Source organism: Telopea speciosissima, chromosome 2 (genome assembly GCF_018873765.1).
Source record: "Telopea speciosissima isolate NSW1024214 ecotype Mountain lineage chromosome 2, Tspe_v1, whole genome shotgun sequence".
In the NCBI taxonomy this organism is placed as follows: Eukaryota; Viridiplantae; Streptophyta; class Magnoliopsida; order Proteales; family Proteaceae; genus Telopea; species Telopea speciosissima.
In genome coordinates this window covers 43,247,143-43,263,231 of record NC_057917.1, presented here as the reverse complement: position 1 = coordinate 43,263,231, position 16,089 = coordinate 43,247,143, and the positions used below count along the sequence as shown (strand labels likewise).

The window sequence follows — 16,089 nt, the reverse complement described above, 5'->3', positions numbered from 1 at the left end:
CATGTCACAAGTGAAGAAGAAGATTCACAAGAAGAGGCAGATAGTGAGGATGAAGACTATGTTGATGAACCTTCAGGAGACTATGTCACCAGAGATGAATCTTTAAGCTTTCAGCAACAACTTGATACTCGCTTGAAGGGCTTTGAGGATCATTTCACCTCCATCCACCAAGATCAAGAGGATATTCTTTGCATCCAAAGGGAGAACCAAGTGATCCTGCAGTGTCTCAATCTGTATTTCTTTCCTCCTCCTCCACAGTAGAGATGGATGATATATCCCTGACTTTACATTAGAACTCTGTAGTTGTACTTTTGTGGCACACTTTTAAAACTTGGAACCTCTATTTTGAAGCATGTGATGCTTTTAGAATTATCACTTTATTGGGCTTCAAATTCTTTGCTCTCTGTTCTTCTAACCATGTAGGACGCCATTTCTTTAGGGGGAGCTACCCTAAGATTGCTTTTGCTTGCTTCTTCATTACTAGCACTAGCTCAGGGGGAGCCACTCCTGTTCTCCACTTCCTTTTTGTGTTGACAAAAGGAGGAGAAGTTATTATGATTCAAATATTCATATTATATGGTAATATGATAATGTATATATGATAAATTCATATTATGTGGTAATATGATAAATTCATATGATAATGCATATATGATAAATTCATATTATGTGGTAATATGATAATGCATATTTATCTTGAATTGTGATTCAAATATTCATATTATGTATGATAATGCATATTCATCTTAAATTACATGCCTACAATGAGTAATGCATATTTTTCTTGAATCACATGTTTGTCATTATCAAAAAGGGGGAGATTGTTGAAAAACACATTCCTCCATAAATTAATTTTAATGATAACAAACATTAAGATTAATACTAATGCTCCAATCTTTAAGCAAGCCTCATAGTCAGACATTAAAAGATATCAAGCATCTAGGAAGGACCTGATTAATGGAGCTCACAATAGAAGACTAAAGAAAAGAAGAAGATTGAAGATTGACGATTGAAGAACATCATTGAAGAAGGCCAAGAACTTATACCCATAAGAGGAAGAACCTCCAAGAAGATTCAAATGCATATAAAACGCACTCTGTACACATGCACATCGCACTACATACACATTGCATTCACATGGTTAGAGACTCTAGGAGGAACTCATTTTCAAGCCCTAGACTTAAGAAACATGACCATAAAAGTGTTGGACAAAAACCCATGAAGTCCCAAGCAAGCCGGACCAAATACCCCTTGACAGACAGTCAAAAATAGGACAAACTGCCTGTCGGTCAACCTACAGATTTTGTCGATAGACCTACAGCATGTAAAAAACATAAGCCTAATTCCAGTGGCCTGTCGGTTACAACCGACAGAACTGCCAGTCGACCGACACCTGTAGGTCTATCGACAATCGACCGACAGCCCCAAAATTGGCCTTAACGGCTAGTTTTTCAACGGCTAGTTTTTTACGATCGACCAACAACCTTTATAAGTCGATCGACAGACTAAAAATATGACTGTTTTATATCCGTTGGAGAACAAATAAACTCAAACTTTTGGCTTTATAAAAGACATCCAAACAAGAAACAAAATATATCTTTTCATAAAAAAGTGCATAGTACATTTTGTTAAAGTGAAAAAGTGCAAATTTGTCATTGAGCCAAGTTATTCAATTCAAGCTCTTCAAAGAGATCTTACCAAGCTTTCATCTCTCCACTCTCTCCAATTTATGCCATCAAGGAGAATCATATAGGAGATTCAAGGTGCATCATTCTCATTCATATCATTGTGCACCATCACTCAAAGGGTAAAAGTGTCTCTACTCTTTGATAGGTATTTATACCAAACTTTCTATTGTATTTGGTTGTTTATGCTTTTGAATTGATAAAGCATTGTTGTATTAATCTAGACCGTACTTAGATTAGTACAAGGACCCTCTCATCCTTAAGAGATTGAAGGATACTCTTGTCCTGGAACTAAGATTATAAGGATCCTCTTATCCTGTTATAAAGAGTTGTAAATGTGTCATTTCCCCACCTATTGTATTGAAAGGGAAATACTAGTGGAATTCTTTCAAGGTTGAGAGGAGTGGATGTAGGCTAAGTTAGCCAATCCACTATAAATCTTGTGCCTCATTTACTTTCATCTTTTATATTACTATAATTAATCTAAGTGTGTAATTAATCAAAAAAAAGTCAAAATCTACTAATGGTAACCCATTCACCCCCCCTCTAGGTTACCCAAAACACTTCAATGTGGTAACCAACACCAAGAACAGTTATACCGCAGAGACCACGGCAAATGTGGAGAAGGGGAGGATGAAGAAGATGATGGGTTGCAAGGCCAAGCAGCTGATGGTGTGGATTCCAGTGGCGGAGATGTATATCGATGGTAACAAGATCACCTTCAAGTCATCCATGGGGGTCGGCAAGTCCTTCCCCCTCATCTCTTTTATGAACGAAGAAGAAAAGAAGGCCTATCTCAAACAAAATGGTGCAGCAAACTAATCCATAGTCTTCCCTCCTTCAGTCGTGACTACTCAGAACCAGTCGTTGAAGGTCTTGATCTATTCCAAAAATTGTATCTACTATATGTATTGAGTTCCTTCTTTATGTGCCTTTGTTTCCTTCCATCATCAATATAGACCCAGTAATAATTGATGTAATAATTTGTGTAATCTTTGTTTATCACGTATTTCATACATGATTTTTTGATTTATTGTGGGTTCATGCATTCCAATATACTAATGAATACCATCAACACAACAACAACAAACAAAGCCTTATCCCAACTTAATGGGGTCGGCTACATGGATCCAAACAAAACAAAGTAGGGAAAACAAAATTCTATAAAAAATGGAAAACAAATAGAAAAATGAAAGATGAAAGATAAAAGATAGTAAGAGTAAAGAGGCACAACCCAGCACGTTGAGAGAATCTCAGCTAAACGGGGTCAACGACTGTTGGAATTTAACCACCTACCTGGTTACCCTAATGCGCAGCAGAATTTGGATTGAGTATTTTACCTTTGTATTATGTTAGTGCTCTTAGTGTTTGCAGTGGCAGCAATGTATTATTGTCATTGTTGGCAACAAGGATTTGGCAGTGGCGGTCATCAGCATATAATTGCGAAGATGTATTCTGTTGATCTGTAGGATGTATAAGGCAAATTTTTTGGGCTCGTATATTTTTGCTCTTTTCCTATTTGTCCAAAGGAAATCTATTTGGGGAAGTATATATATCCTCTTAGGAGGTCTAAAATCATTTATGGAGCCCTAGAGAGGAGAGAAGCAAAGAGAGGTCGTCTTCTACCATTCTAATGTGATTCAAAAGCATAGGTGTGAAGGGAATCGACAGAGAACATCGATTTGGTCATTAGTGATTGATTCGAGTACTTAGTATATTCCATTGACAATCTCATAATATTCTTTTGGAGTTGGAGATTTACCTTTGAGAAGGTAAGTGTATTCACAAACCATTGTTCGTGTGTTATAGGTTTAATTCTCTATTCATGATTGTATTGGAGTTATGTATTGAGCATATACAAGATCCCGAGGGGTATTACTCTGTGGACGTAGCCTTCACATACTGTGAGGTGAACCAAATATATCGTTTGTCTCTGTCTGTTGCTATTTGTTGAAGACTAATCCTTGTCTTGCAGAGTGGTTTTATAATCTTGGTATACTTGGCCACACTCCCATGGTGCAAGGTGAGATTGTTAACAACTATGTGGTTTGCAGTCAAAAATTATGTCAACTGATTCACCTCCCCCCTCTCAGTTTGATTCCAGTAATTACACTTGGTATCAGAGCAAGGTTCCCCAAGATTGAAGCTTTGCAACTTCAGGGTTGTCTGAGATTAACTGGGAGATGGCGTCTAGTGACAGCAGTAGAATGGCATACAATACCCTACTTTGATGGCATGAATTTTAAGCTTTGGAAGACCAGAACGGAATTCTATTTCAAGTCGTTAGGATATGGAGTATAGATTTCAGTGAAGGATGGTTATAAACCCTTAGAGTCAGACTTAACTAATGACAGGGAAGTAAAGAAATTGAAGAATGATCCAAAGGCAGTTAATGCCTTACTGGGTTCCATAGCCAACACTGAAGCAACTAGAGTGTCTGGTTGCACTACAGCCAAAGAAATCTGGGATAAACTTGTTTGTTTTCATGAAAGTGATGAGAAGATGAAGGAAGTGAAGCTATAACTTTACAGAACACTGTTTGATAGTCTAAAGATGACAGAAGATGAATGTATCGAGCAGTTCATGGGCCGTGTAAATGAGATAGTTAATTTTATTCGAGGTCGGGGAGAAGAACTGAAGGACTCTATTGCTATTAAAAAGATTTTGAGATCTTCACCAAGAATCTACAATGTCAAGGTCTCTGCAATTGAAGAGTCAAAGGATCTGAACAAGGTGAGCCTGGATGAGCTATATGGGACCCCAACTGCCTATGAGATGTGAATGGTTGATCCTGCAATCAAAGAAAAGGAAACAACTTTCAAGGCTATAAGGAAGCTGGAAATTGATTAAGACAATATTGAAGAAGATTCTGATGATGACTGCCTACCTTGCCAAAAGACTCAAGAAGGGCAGCAAGTTCAAAGGAAAGTTATCTCTAAGATGCTTTGAATGTGGTGAGCCAGGACACTTTGCCTCCAAGTATCCAAAGAAGAATCAAAATTCTGACTTTGATGTTGAAGATGCAGGTGAAAGCAAAATAAGAAGGGCAAAAAAAAAAATTTTCCCAGATAGAGCACCTATAAGAAAAAGAGCTTGATATCGAAGAAAAACAAAGCCTCCTCTGCTGAATCTTCGGAAGAAGATTAATCAGATATTGAATATTCTGAAACCTTGTTTATGGATCTCCAAGACAAAAATAGCAAAGGAGATAGACAGTGAAATGGATATAACAGAGGATCATTTTGATTTGGAAGCCAAGTTGTTTGGAGCTCTATTTGGTCTTAAAACTGCTAGACAAAAGTGCAATTCTCTACACAGCCAATTGAAGAAAAGGAGAAGAAAATAGAGGAGTTGAAGGCCACAGTGGAGGAACTGAAAGAATTCAATGACAACATCAGCTTCAATCTTGAAACAAAGACAAAAGAATGTGAGTAATTGTTAAAAAAATTACAGTCCTTGCAAAGTATGCTTGATGATCTCAAGAAGAATAAGGAGTCTGATAACAACAAATCAATATCTATCTTGACCTCTCAAGTGAATGAACCAGAATCAATCATTATAAGCACAGAGGATACAACTGCAAGCAAAGAAGATGCGCAAATTGAGGCGGAGTTTGAAAAGACCTTTACAACAAATTTAATTCAAAGGTTCAAACCTCATTTCTTAGGCTATTGTGAGATTTTTAGTGTTTATGGACACAGGATAAGGAACTATCAATTCAATGAGGCTAAAAAAGGCAAGGCCAAGGTGGATGAACCAAAATCATCATCCAAGAAGCAGATCCAGACTGAAAAATAGCTGGAATTCAAGAACAACAAGACAGAAAAAAAAAAATGGAGAGTTGATGATGAAGGCTTTGAATCTGTTGGCTACAATAGGTCAAGGAGCTATTAGTAAAGACAGGTTCTAGGGATATTATAGGTGCAATGCCTATGGCCACAGGATTGCAGAATGTAAGAAAAGGAGCAAGTCTACTAATACAACTACCTTCAACAAGTTTGCTTCATTGACTGTAGAAGAAGTTGTGTGCTACAAGTGTCAAAGGACAGATCATATAGCTGTGGGGTGCAGGGCTATGCTACCATCACAAAGGCAAGCTAAAAGAGGGCAAAACAAAACATTCAAGCAGAGCCAAAGCAGAGAAAAGCAAGAGAGCCTATCACTATAGTTGAAAAAGTAGTGTGGGTAGAGAAGAAGAGGGAAAGCAGTAATGAAGGTGACAAGGCACTCATTGTGTAAGTTGCTTTCAAAGCTAATGTGAAGACCAAGCCATGGATCTTAGATAGTGGATGTAGCAACCACATGTCTGGAGACAAAGGCAGATTTCTAAATCTAAAATCTATTGATGGTGGTAATATGAGGTTTAGGAACAATGGAAGACTGAATATTGAAGGCAAAGGCATAGTCAAGTTGAACAGTGGAGAGATCAAGTCACATGATGCTTGGTATGTGAATGAATTGAAACATAATCTACTTTCAATATGTGAAAAGGGAAACAAGGTGGTCTTCTCCAAAGATGATTGTGTTATTAGAAAGGTCAAGAATGGAAAAACATTGGCTAGAGGCACTAGAACAGCGTGAAATTTGTACACTCTATCAAAAGAAAGTGAACCCAACTGCTTGATGAGTCAGGCAGATGAGAGCTAGTTATGGCATAGGAGGATGGGTCATATAAATTTCAGAAATCTTGTCAAAATCAACAAGAAAAAGGCAATGAGAAATCTTCCTAAGATCAAAGTCCCCAGTGATCATGTATGCAACTCATGTCAGAAAGGGAAGCAAACCAGAGCCACATACAAAGCAAAAGAACACAACATTAGAAAGCTACTTGAACTGGTGCATACAAACCTCTGTGGGCCTATGAGAAATGAAGCTATTAGTTGAGAAAGGTACTTCATTTTGTTTATTGATTATTTCTCAAGAATGACTTGTGTTATGTTCTTGAAAGACAAAACAGAGGCATTAGAGTATTTTAAAATCTTCAAGGAAAGGGTTGAGAACCAGACAGGAAGGAGGATAAAGTGTCTCAGATCTGACCAAGGCAGAGAATTCTCATGGAAGGTTTTCTCTAAATATTGCAATGATCATGGAATTCAAATTCAGCATAGTGCAGCCAGAACTCCACAGCAGAATGGAGTGGTTGAAAGGAAGAACCAGACCATCCAAGAAATGGACAGATTTATGCTTAGTGAGCACAATGTGTCTAAGAGATTTTGGAAGGAGGTTGTAAATGCAACAGTACATATTCAAAACAGGTGCATGTTGAGACCAAACGAGTCCAAAACCCCATATGAGCTCTGGTTTGATAGAAAGACCATTGTCAAATACTTGAGAGTATTTGGTTCAAAATGCTACATTAAGCGAAAGGATTAAAACCTAGGCAAGTTTGATGAATGATCAGATGAAAGAATATTTTTGGGGTATTCTACTAAGAAGAAGGCTTACAGATGCTTCAACAAAAGGTTGGGCAAGGTAATGGAGAGCTCAGATGTTGCAACTGATTTACAGCTTCCCACTGTCAAGAATTCAGATTCAAATGGTCAATGGTATGAAGACCTTGATGATGATGATGAGACTACTGATGTGGAGAAACAGTCAAAGAAAGAAGCAGAAGTTGATGAGGCTACAATAGAGGTTGAATAGGATGGCAGGGCTAGGGACACTCCTTTACAGAAGATTCATCCACCTCAACAAATAATTGGAGATCCAAATGTTGGCATTCAAACAAGGACACTAAGGAAATCGAAACAATTATTCTCTTTGTTATCCAGGGTAGAGCCAAATACAATTGCAGAAGCGGTGAAAGATGATAATTGGATTCAAGCCATGAATGAAGAGCTGGATTAATTTGAAAAGAATGAGACTTGGGAGTTGGTACCAAGGCCAATGAACAAGAATGTAATAGGCACCAAATGTGTGTTCAGAAATAAGTTGAATGAACATGGTCAGGTGGTAAGGAACGAAGCCAGATTAGTGTGCAAAGGGTACTCTCAAGTTGAAGGGATTGATTTTGAAGAGACCTTCACTCCAGTTTCTCGACTGAAATCTATTCGTATGTTTCTGGCGTTGGTAGTGTACAAAGGGTTCAAAGTATACCAAATGGATGTAAAGTCTACATTTTTTAATGGGTATCTTAAGGAAGATGTGTACATTGAGCAGCCTGATGATTTTCAGTTGGGAGAGGATCTAGATCTGGTATGTTGATTAAAGAAGGCATTATATGACTTAAAGCAGGCTCCTAGAGCTTGGTATTCCAGGGTAGACAGCTACTTGTGTCGGTTGGGTCTACAGAAGGGGTATAGTGGACAACAATCTTTATGTGACTACAAAAGATAATACCCAGTTAATAGTTGTTGTCTACTTGGACAACATAATATTTGAAGGTCGTTGTGAAGATGTGTGTAAAAGCTTTGTAGAGAAGATGAAGTCAGAATTTGAGATGTCTATGCTTGGCGAGCTGACTTACTTTCTCATTTTGCATGTGCATCAAAGGAAATATTGCATTTTTTGTTTCTCAAACTAAATACACAAAGGAGTTGTTGAAAAGATTTGGAATTAATGATAGCAAACCAATTGGAACACCATTGGCAGTTGGATGTAAACTAAGTTAGTTGGATGAGTCTCCAAGAGTAGATCAGACTATGTACCTATCTATGGTAGGAGGGTTACTCTATCTTACAGCATGCAGGCCAGATATTCTATAGGCAGTGTGTTTAGTAGCACGATTTTGGGCTGACCCAAAGGAAGCTCACTTGATGGCTGCGAAGAGAATCTTGATATACTTGTAGGGCACAATTAACTATGGTCTTTGGTACCCAAGTCCAATAGTTTCACACTGACAGCGTTTTCAGATGCTAATTGGGCAGGATCCATCGATGACAGGAAGAGCACAAGTGGTGGTGCTTTCTATCTTGGTTCAAGCTTGATTGTATGGCATAGCAAGAAGCAATATTCAGTGTCCTTGTCTATTGCAGAGGCTGAATACATTGCAGCGGCAGCAAGTTGTACACAGGTGTTATAAATGAAAAGGTAAGTGTCTAATCTCGGAGTTGTGATAGATGCTCCAGTCTCTATAGTGTGTGACAATGTGAGTGCCATTAATATCTCTAAGAACCCTATTCAACACTCCAAAACGAAGCACATTGACATCCATTATCACTTTTTGAAGAACAAAGTAACTGAGCAGGCCATTCAATTAGAGTTTGTGCCCACGACTGACCAAGTTGCTGACATCTTTACCAAGGCTCTTCCTAAAGAGACATTTGAGAAGTTGAGAGAGAAATTGGGGGTTATTGTGCCTAGCAATTTGTAGTAGACCTCTGTTTCAAAAAAATTTTGGCATCTTAGTCAGGTGGGCGTGTGTTTGTTGGCAGTCCCTTTGTACTTATTGTCAAAGGGGGAGAAGAGCGAGTGGCACGGCGTCTATGGTTTGTTTAGTGTGTTGCCAAAAATTTCAAAGGGGGAGTTTGTTAGTGATCTTGGCGTTTGCAATGGCAGCAGTGCATTGTTGTCATTATTGATAACAAGGATTTGGCAGTGGAGGTCATCAGCATATAATTGCGGAGACGTATTCTTTTGATCAGTAGAATGTATAAGGCAAATTTTTGGGCTCGCATATTTTTGCTCTTTTCCTATTGGTCCGATGGAAATCTATTTGGGGAAGTATATATATTCTCTTGGGAGGTCTAAAATCATATATGGAGCCCTAGAGAAGTGGAGAAGCAAAGAGAGGTCGCCTTCTACCATTCTGATGTGATTCGAAAGCATAGGTGCGAAGGGAATCGACAAAAAACATCAGTTTGGTCATTGGTGATTGATTTGAGTACTTGGTACGTTCCATTGACGATCTCATAGTATTCGTTTGGAGTTGGGGATTTGCCTTTGAGAAGGTAAGTGTGTTCACAAACTATTGTTCGTGTGTTATAGGTTTAATTCTCTATTCATGAATGTATGGGTAGAACCTAGAGTGTAATCCTTTGTGGATTGGGTTTGTTATAGCACTATTTTTTTGGGTTGACTGATTGTAAGACTTACGCCATTTTAGTACTGGGGATTGTGGTCCTAGCCCTCACTAAGATGAGAAGTTGAAGCAGGGTAAGGGGTATCTTGGTTGTAGGGGGTGGCTGATTATATTGCAGTTGTGTATTGAGCATATACGAGATTCTAAGGGGTATTACTCCATGGATGTAGCCTTCACATACTGTGAGGTGAACCACATATATTGTTTGTCTCTGTCTGTTGCTATTTGTTGAAGACTAATCCTTGTCTTGTAGAGTGGGTTTACAATCTTGGTAGACCTAGCCACATTCTCGTGGTGCAAGGTGAGATTATAAACGACTGTGTGGTTTGCAGAAGTCGTCAAAAATTGTGTGAACTAATTCACCCCCCGCCCTCTCAGTTTGATCCGGTATTTACATATTCAAAATTACATGGAAAATATAGGTTACCTGAGAACCGCAAGTGTAGTTCCTCCTCCAGTTAATAGCTCTTCCACACATGAGAAACTATAAGATTTGAAGAAGATCAACTCTTGAATCTCTAAATCAAATTTTGAATCTCTAAATCAAATTAAGCCAACACGAACTTTCATCAATGATCTAGGGTTTCTAAAACCCTAACCACACACCAGCTCTCAAGGGAGAAGAGAGAAAGAGCTCGGCTAAGAGGGGAGAGCTAGTAAATTCTGTCAGGCAACACTGGCCGATCCCCCCCCCCTTGTGTGTGCCTTATAGCTTCTCAACCACTTACGGCTGAGATTTGATTCTCTCATTCACTTTCCTAAAGTGAATAGGATGCTGATTGGTGAAGAAAACTTTGATTTGCATTCCAACTTGCTACTAAAAAGGGAAGAGGTAGAATCTAAAAGGGACTTTGTGATATTTTAATTATAGTCAATTATATTTATCAAATAAAATTAATGACTATAAAAAAAATATCACTAACCTATTTTTATTTTCTAATTAAATGTCATGAATAATTAAACTCTTTAAATTGCATATAGGACCCTTCACTAAACAACATCTCATGGACTATAGGGCATGTAAATAAATATTGTCAAACCCCAATCCATCATACATGTCTTTAATCATAGATCATGTGATTATAATCGGACGGACAAAAATGCGATTAAACATCATTTGAATTAATATACTAATATGTTTAATAAATATAAAATAGATTTGGTAAACTATTTACAAAAAAAAATCCACTACATCTAGATTTATGTCCGATTAATCACATGCATTCTCTTTTTTTTATATTCCTCAATCAAGAGTAGTGGATTCCATGTTGAGCATCTTTTTCGTTCATGATGTGCAATCATGAATCTAATACACCGATATATAGTCCATGTGACATCAAACATTAATGTACCAAAACCCGCAATGAAACATCGTAATGATAAGGATCTCTCAGGTCAAAGGGTGACGGGTGACGGGTGATGGGTACACATCTCTCAATAATACTACAGACAGTAACACATGCGAGAATTTATACCAGAGTCTTTTTTATACACACACATTGTGTGTACTTACATTTATGCTCTGAAAATAACTTTTCTAGTGACATACAATGTAACGACCATGTGAACAGGATGTCTGGTCCTATTACTAGTCGAGAACCATTTTGGGTGAAAACCCATGGAACAAACTTATAAGTTCGAAAATAAATTCATGTAATAAAATAATATTAAATTTATTTATTCTAAATTAATCGGGTTTGATGGACACAATCCAACAATGATATGGACTATGGATGTCTGTTTGAGTTAAAATAATACCGCAAGCGTACGGGTCAATCGTAGCTACGGGTCGAACACGAGGAGATATATGCCACTCTATTTAACTAACTTAAAAGTAATGCAAAGTGAACCAAATTAAAATGTTAAATTAAACTAATTAAATTAATGAAAATTAATGCATCCTAACTCATAAGCATCTAACAAAATTAAGGGATTAAATTGGCGTCCTAACACGTGAGCATCTAACCTATCAAACTAAAGCGAATTGAAAGGAATAACAAAAACACAGCCACACTTCATAATCACATAAAAAAATAAGGAAATAAAAGTGCATCCACATACCACAACCATATAAAAAAATAAAAGAAATAGAGGGAGAAGAAGAAGAAGATAGAGAGAGATAGAGGAAAGGGAGAATGAGATTAAGGGTTTAGAGAATGAGATACCTTGATGTGCTTGAATACTAGAATAAACTCACCATGGCTTCCTCTTCTAAATCTCCATGTCTTGTCATCAACATAGGAACTTAGACTAGGAAGCTTTAAACTAAAACTATTACAACCATTAAACTAGACTTATGAAATCAAAACTAAGAACTTGAATTCAAAACTAAGAACTTAAGCCACAAATAGAAAAAGAAGAGAAAATTTCACTAAGTGAATGAAATAAAAATTACACTAAAAACTGAATTAAAATTGAACTAGAAACTAACTAAAAACTGAACTAAAAACTAACTTCTTACAACCCAAAGGGCAAGGGTATTTATAGGGGAAGAGAAGAGAAGGAGAAGAGGGAAGTGTAGGAGAAATATTCCTTAAGAAAAGAGAATATTCTCTTTTCCTTCCTCTTTACAATGCCTTGAATCCTAAGAAAAAGAAAAAAATAGAAAGAAGAAGAAGAAGATTGTTTACATAGACTTCTATTTCTAGAAAAGTAAACTTCCTAACAAGTGCTTCCTTTTCTTTGTAGATATCTTCTCCAAGCAATAAAATCAAAGCATCTTTGATTTTTCAACTTTCCATAGGTGAGAATGTCTTTCAAAATAAGTCTATCCCAAGTAGAATTTCGAAGTGCCCTTGAGAAGTTGGAGGAGAGAGAGAGTAAGGGTGATGACTAGGATTCCTTCAAGAATAAATAAAATATCTATTCTGTCCTTCAGAAAACGTGGAGCATGGGGTGCTTATATAGGCCTCACCATTGTATTCCTTGCGAAAAATCACCCAAAATAGACCCAAATTTCGTCCAATTTGGAGTTCGGGAGCCCAAGATATCTCAAGTTGAAGTTGGACTGTCCGAGCCCTCCAAATGGAATCTTTCGGGTACAAGAAATGTAACTTCTAATAATTCTGTTAAGGCCCCTGCAATCTGAACTTTCGCTTCACTTTGTCCCCAGCCGACTGTCAATAATTACAAATAAACCTCTATAGACCATTTTCGTGCTTCGTTACGAAACGGCCGTAACTTCTTCGTTTCAACACGGAATCATGTGCCGCTTAAACCGCTGCGAAGCTGACTCGATGGGCTACGCATCTAAGCCATTAACACCTTTAAACACCTTAAAAACATTTCCTTAGCATCATCTCCTCCATTTTCACAAGAATTCACCTAAAACCTGAAAAGCATAAGAAAGCACCGAGTAACTCTGTCCAATATGGTAAAATGTATGCTTTATGCCCTAAGATTTCACACATAAATGTGCTCATCAATGTCCTTCCTCACCACTTCTCCTATGGTCATTTTAATTCTGTCAATCATCATTAAAAAATCATTTCATCACGTTTGAGAAAACAAAGAAAATTAAAATATGTTCTAACAGAGTATCCTGTAAATGACTGGCAACATTTCTCTAGTGGTGAGGTGTAAAGGGGTGGTTGCGGGTGCTCTCCCTTCTCTGTGGTGCTTTCTACAGAGGATTTTCCCCCACTTCCAAGAAGATTGGGAGCCTCTATCTCAGCTTAGGTAAGTAGTGTTGTTGTGCCCTCTATGGAGGCTACTCCTGGGGCTATTGTGGTGGAGGGTAGCCTCTCTGTGGAGGTCTCTGAGTTTTGGGTTGAGCTTCCCAGTGATCCAGCTGAGGGAGTTATTGCGTTGATGTCGGTGTGCCCAGTATTGTTATGGATGAAGGGGAGGTGCTTCTTTCCCTATCTTGTTTGTGAGTAGACAAACCTGATGTCAATGCTAGTGACTCTGGTGGTATTGGTAGGGCTGATGGGTCTAGAAGCAAAGGGAGCTAGAATGTCTTGTTCTCTCAGTCTAGAGAGATAGAGGAGGGTTTGCCCTTACATTTTATTGCTCCACAAGTGGTGGAAGGTAACCTGACTGCTTTGTGCCCTTCCACCATTATGAAGGCTAAATTAGAGTGTTGAGACAATACTCTTGTGGGTCACTTCTTGGGGAAAAGACCCCATTTTATGTTGTGAAGGAGTCTCTAACGAAGACGTGGAGATGTGTTGAGGGGATGGAGTGTATGCTGCTGGATTTGGGCTTCTTCATTTTTAAGTTTGTTGTTGTTGAGGACAAGCTGAGAGCTATGGAAGGAGGTCTTTGGTTTGTTCAGAGAAAGCCTCTAGTGCTGAGACCTTGGTCACCTTCTCAACTTGTCTCAAGTTTACTTTTTGTCAATACCTATTTGGGTAAATTTTCCTAGGCTTACCTTCTATCTCTAGCCGGAGGATGCTCTAAGCCTCTAAGTATCATAGGAAGCATTGTTGGAGTACCTTTGTTCACGGATAAGTGGACTAAAAATAAACACAGGTGATCATATGCTAGACTGTATGTTGAAGTTGCTGCTTCTAGAGACCTGGCTGATGTTGTAGAGATTGTGGAAGAGGGAGGAAAGTCTTTTTCACAGCCTGTCTTATACAACTACAAACCGCATAGGTGTCCAACTTATTCCTTATTTGGGCATTTACTATCTCATTTTACGTTGAAAACTCATGTGCAGCAAGGTGTTGGGGTGGATTCTAGTAAATCGAATATTAAAGGAGGAGAGGAGGATGCAATGGGAGGTTTCAAAAGGCCTAAAGGGAGGAGAAGAAGGAAGTTCATAGTGTTGAAGGATGCTGGTCGAGGGCCGGAGATTGCAGATTCTTTGCTGGAGTAGGTTGAGAAGGACTGAAGCACTAGTGGTAGGGATGATGCTGACCTGGAATCTGCTAGTGTCAGGGTGCAGCTGGAATTGGGGAATGCTAATCCAGTAAGTGATGGATAGCGTAGGGGCATTGGAAATAAGAGTCCGCGGTTGAGACTATTGATGGGAAAGTTTCATCTGTTGCAACTCTCAACATAGGAACAAGATTCGAGGTGTTTGAGAGAGCTATAAGACGTTGAGATAAAGGCTAGAGGTACTAATGTAGCTACTAACATGCAAGAGATGGGTACTACTCCTCATGCTGACATTCAATTTGGTGGAGAGCCTGCGGTAGAGGTGGATCCTTGTTCTAATGACAAAGGGGTTGGGATTTCTTTCACCAATGGGGTAGCAGGCTACCAACATCCTTAGGCAGATGTGGGTTCCTACTCAAGGCAATAAGCATGGTATGCGTGTAGGGCAGGGGTTCCCACGGTGTTGCTGTAAAGAGTAGTGGGGGTCAGCTTGGGACACACTTGGGGGAGGTGCATAGGACTAAGAGAGAATGTAGACGAAGTACGAGATTAAAAAATTCAAAATCTCATAAAGATGACTCGGCCTTTGATCAAGAGGGTTTTAGTGCCAATGAGGATGGTAATGAGGAGGTTGCCACTGATGAAGATGGGTCTCCAAAGCCTATTTCCCCTGTTGGTGATATGTGGTACAATAGAGGGGAGTTCATTCTTCGAAGTGCTAGAAGTCGAGTAAATGGATGAGGATGTAGAATGTTTGGTGAGAAAACTATTGTGAAGGAAGGTGAGTTAATGGATGGGTATGTAGATCCTCGGTGCCTTGAATTCCAGGGGTGGAGGCTCGTCACAAGATGCATGTTCACCATTGCTGGGAGTACCTAAGGCCTTTAATGGTGGAGATGTTAATGGTGCGGCAGGTCTTCCATCAAGAAGGACCTATGCCACTGCGGTGGGAACTCCTTCTCTCCCAAATGGATGAGTTGTTGGACCTTGTTCACACTGGCAATATCACCAAAGTGGTGATACCTCAGAAGGAATATGAGACAAACATGCAAAAATTTTATTTCTCCTTAATCGAGCATGTTAATTTTTTGTTGGTATCATTAGATGACCTTCGAAGAGCAGCTAAGGACTCACGGAGTCTCAAGGATCGGGCTTACCATTGCTCCTCTAGGAAAAGGCTATGTGCTTTTCCAATTCTCTTCGGAAGGAGATATGGCGGGTGTGTGGCATAGGAGTTCTATCAGGTTTAGGGGACAGATTATTGCTTTCAACACTGGAAGCCCGACTTCAATATTCATGAAGGGCAGGTGTTGACGAAACTAGTGTGGATCAGGTTTCCTGATCTCCCTTTTGAATACTGGCATGAGTCCATTCTGATTTCCATGGCTAGGGCAATTGGAATACCAATGGCACTTCATCGCCGAATATGGCTCGCTTCTATGGGAAGTTTCGCATGTGATCTGGTAGAAATCCTCTTATGGGCCCCAGGCTGAAGGAAATCCAAGTGGAATGAGCACAGCCAGGATCGGCGGAGCTTTTCATTTTCAAGAAACCAGATAT

The 16,089-nt window shown here is 38.9% G+C and overlaps 1 protein-coding gene across 1 annotated transcript in view; it reads right to left on the bottom strand.

Annotated features, from left to right (window-relative positions):
• Positions 1–245: 245 nt before the first annotated feature.
• Positions 246–16,089, bottom strand: part of LOC122651439 (zinc finger protein VAR3, chloroplastic-like) — a 37,001-nt gene continuing 21,157 nt past the window's right edge. The window contains exon 7 of the mRNA XM_043844822.1: positions 246–257. The gene's annotated coding sequence lies outside the window, so the exon portion shown is untranslated. The remainder of the gene's footprint in view (positions 258–16,089) is intronic.